The following is a 4644-nucleotide window of genomic DNA, read 5'->3' on the forward strand; positions in this document are numbered from 1 at the left end:
TGAACTACTGTCTGTGTACAACTTTAAAGGTAAATCAGGATTGTAATGAGCTAATATAGGAGCTGAAATTAATTTTTGCTTAATTACATCAAAAGATTTTTTACAGGCTGCGTTCCATGCAAAGGGTGTGTCTTTCCTTAGTAACTGATACATTGGAGTTGCCAGGGTTGCCAGGTTAGGCACAAACTTGGAGTAATAGCTAAACTAATCCTAAAAATCCCTTGAGCTGAGTGACATTAGTAGGCACAGGTGCCTTTGAGACTGCTTCAACTTTAGCTGGAGAGGTGCTAAGACCTTCCTTGCTCAACACATGACCAAGATATTCAATGGATGGACAAAAAAATTGACATTTATCTTTGCTCACTGTCAAAACCATTTTCACTTAACCTTTGACAAACAGCCTTTAACCTGGCTAAGTGTTCAGCTTGATTTTTACCAGTTATCAGAATGTCATCCAAAAAACATGATATTCCTTCAATACCTGCCAATAGCTGTTCCATGATACGTTGAAAAATACCAGGTGCAGAAGATATTCCATACGGAATACGATTGTAAACAAACAAACCTCGGTGTGTACTGATGGTACATAACCTCTTAGAACTGTCATCCAGTCTGACTTGTTGATAAGCATTAGATAAATCTAATTTAGAAAAGGTTACTCCTTTCTGTAAAGAGGTGAACAACTCTTCTATTCTAGGTACTGGATATCTGTCTATTTCCAAGTATTGGTTAAGAGATACCTTAAAATCACCACATATGCGTAACTGTCCATTTTTCTTTAAGATAGGGACAATAGGTGTACCCCATTCACTACTGTCTACAGGTGTCAAAATTTCATTCTCAACTAGCCTATCTAGTTCCTTGTCCACTTTACATTTTAGTGAAAACGGCATTGGTCTTGGTTTAAAATACTTTGGTTTTACCTCTGGTTTAAGATTAAGCTTAACTGGGTCTCCTGTATAACAACCTAAGCTTTCAGTAAACACATTTGGAAATTCTTGATACAAACTCATGACAATATCATTGTCGGAACTGGGCCTATCGATAGGTGGTTTGTTTACATGTACATTGTTTTCCTTGTACTGTCCTACTAGACTGTTTACATTAAGAGGTATGGTTACTGATACTTGTAAATCCCTGATCCAATCTCTCCCCATAAGCGGGTTTGCACCTTTTGCAATTACATAGAGTTTCTAGAGCTTTATTAACATTGTTGTACTCAACATTTACTAATAACTTACCCAAGGGTTGAATTTGCTCACTCGTGTAAGAACTTAAAATTAGACTGGTACTCTTTAGCGGAATGTGATTAAGATTAGCCTTATAAAAATTCTCAGAGACAACACTGACACAAGCTCCGCTATCAACCTCGAAAAACTACTAACCTATGTTCCAATTTGAGGTTAACCTTGATCGGATCAACTCTCACATGATTTAATCTTCCTAGGCTTACAAACTCGTTATGCCTATCTTGTATAGAAAACAAGTTACTTAAATCATAAAACTTCATCATTTACATTAGGCCTACATTGTGCATAGTTTACATTTGCAGTAATTTGACTAGGGTTAGGTGTACTTTCTGATACATAATGTTGCTTATATTGAAAATTCTGCTTTTTGCCTTTGCCTTTGTGCTGGGGGAAACTTCTTATTACTATTAAAATTTGAAGTGGTTGATTTACCTGAATTTAGGGCCTAATTTTGATTTACACACTTTCTCCAGATGACCCATCTTACTACAAAAATTACATTTGTAATTTCTATACCTGCACACATTTGTGACGTGGCCACCTTTGCCACAACACCAACACATTTTATCACTTGACACATTCTCCTCCCTCCTAGGCTGGAAACATTTCCTCTGATGTTGATGTTGATGTGGAGATGGTCTGAACTGCTGCATCTTCATCCCTGCCGCCATGTTGCTGGTATAAGCCATGGACGTCGTCTGCCGCTCCGCCGCCTCCAGGGACAGGGCCAGCTGCATCGCTTTGTCGAAGGTTAAGTCTACTTCTCCAATCAGGCGTTTCTTGATAGTATCACTCCGCAGACCGCTTACCAGGCGATCTCGCAAATAGTCCGGCAACTTGTCTTGAAATTCACAGTATGTTGATAGTCTTTTTAGTTGCACAACGTATTCACCAAACTGTTTCATGTTCATGTTGGTTGCGTAAACTAAATTTGTACCGTTCCGCAATGAACGACGGTTTAGGACTGACATGATCTTGTAGAATTTGCACAATGTCCTTGAATGTCTTAGAACTGGGCTTGTTCGGCGTACACAAATCCTTTAACAAATTATACGTTTTAACACCTATGACTGTTAACAAGGTACTCACTTTCTTTTCGGCTTTAATGTCATTGCAATCTATGAAAAAGTTCGAACCTTTCGACATAAGATGACCAAGATTCCTCCGCACTGTCATAGGGTCCCAACGAGCCTATTATTCCGGTCGTCATGTTGAACTCAGGATCTTCGTTAAATAAACTGTCTATGAAAAGAGGCGCGATTTCACTAACACAATCCGACATTAATGTTTGCACTGAAATTGATGCGAATCAATTGTTGTGTGTACCTTCCTACACCGCACTTGTGTACCTTACTACACTGAAGCGTCCGTGCACCTGTCTACACCGACATCTTTGCACTCCCGAATGATCAATGTCTTCTTGCTGCGCGTTTCTTTAAACTACCTCGTCGCCAGTTTGTAATGTCGTGATTCGACATTACGGTGGTAGTCGGAACATAGCCTAGAGGTAACCGGGCTGGTAAATTAAACACATGTTTGTAAGTTAACGCACTGGCCGAACCGACCGCATCTTTTCATGGTCTGGGGAGGACTGGGGCGATACAAAGGTAGCAGGGGCTGAGGCGTGGGATTGGACACGAGCATCAGGTGAGGTGGTATGATGCCAGCCGACCAACCAGAGCCATTTATTAGAATCAGCTCACCCTCTACGTCATACAACTTGCAAAACATATTGCCACACGTGAAACAACATAAAACTAAATTTATTGTACTGACATACAGGGTACCAACTGTCTTGTTACACCACATAATATTATTTATTTAATTAATATACTATAGATGGAACAAAACTTACTATATATATTATCCTGATGTAGTACATTACTATTCAAATCACCTGTTATAATAATATTATCAAACATATTAGAGAGTGCATCAACAAGAATCTCCAGCTTATCTAAAAATGTATGTACATAACAGTAGGCAGGGGTTCGATATACACAGGCTGAGACAAAAGAATAGTCTGCTACTGAAAACTCTGTTACACAGCATTCAAATTCCTTCTCCACTAATAGCTCCCGCATGGCAGGAATCAAGACAACTTTTCTTTTACAAAAATAAATAACACAGGCGCTATCAAAAGAAATCCAAAATCAGGTAAGCAGAGTAATGGGGGTTTAGATAAAAAATCCACAAATAAATATGGCAACTAGTAACGAACTCACTTCCAAATTAACATTACAAGATAAAATTAAATTAAAAGCAGCAATAATTGAAAGATAGGTAAGGCCTCACAGTGTAACAGATAATTAAAAAAAACACACACATACACATAGTACTTGAAGAAATAATGGAAATGTATGAGTTAAATATTTTTCAATTTAATGTAAGACCTCTAAAGCCTAAATGGCCAGAGATCTCACAACTTTTTAATACCGATAGAATACATATATAGGTGTATTACAAGAAACTTGGCTACAGAGCACAGACATTTTATTAGATAAGAATTACAATATCAATAGAACAGATAGGTCTGATGGTTATGGAGGAGTAGCTTTTATTATTCATAAGAGTATTATCTGTAGCAAGAAAACAAGTTATAATAGTGGCAACATGCAACTATTAGCAATAAAAATAAATAATTTTTGTGCCCATATAACCATGTACAATATTTATTGTACAAATAGGAAAGTAGATTTTGGCAAGAAAACTTATTTTCAAAGAATATAGGTTTTTGTTTATTGTGTGGCGATTGGAATGCACATCACCCCTACTGCGGTGCTGTCAAAGCAGACACTAGGGGTAATGATATTTTTAATGCCTATTTTAATAATTAATTCATATTATTAAATAACAACCATGTCACTACGGTTCAAACACTATACCAGCAGCCATCTACTTTAGATTTAGCTTTTACCACACCCAAATTACACTCTACTAAATTCTTGGGAGGTAGGTAATGGTTGTTTAGGCAGTAACCAATTTCCAATATACATATCTTTTGATACTGCTAGTTTAATTAAAATGTCTCCACTACTTTTAATTTTAATATAAGTATTAGTAATGGAAGAAATAAAAAAAGCCAACTGGGAACAATATACTACCTATAGACAATTATCTCAAAAAATCCAATGTCCTTACAACAGAAAATAAAATCAAGGAACTATAAAATACAATAAACAAATATTTTCCCAGACATAAGCAGCCAAGTGCATATGTAAAAGGATTTAAACCCAAAATGTGGTGGAATGAAAACTGTTCAAGGACAGTTGCCTATCATAGGCTAGCTTTTTTAAAACAAGATATGACAGTGGAAAATTATCACACTTTTCAAATGGCTCAACTTAAAGCAAGAAATGAAATACAATTAGCAAAAAATCAGGGATGGGAGGAT

This window comes from Homalodisca vitripennis, unplaced genomic scaffold (assembly GCF_021130785.1).
Source record: "Homalodisca vitripennis isolate AUS2020 unplaced genomic scaffold, UT_GWSS_2.1 ScUCBcl_6041;HRSCAF=13069, whole genome shotgun sequence".
In the NCBI taxonomy this organism is placed as follows: Eukaryota; Metazoa; Arthropoda; class Insecta; order Hemiptera; family Cicadellidae; genus Homalodisca; species Homalodisca vitripennis.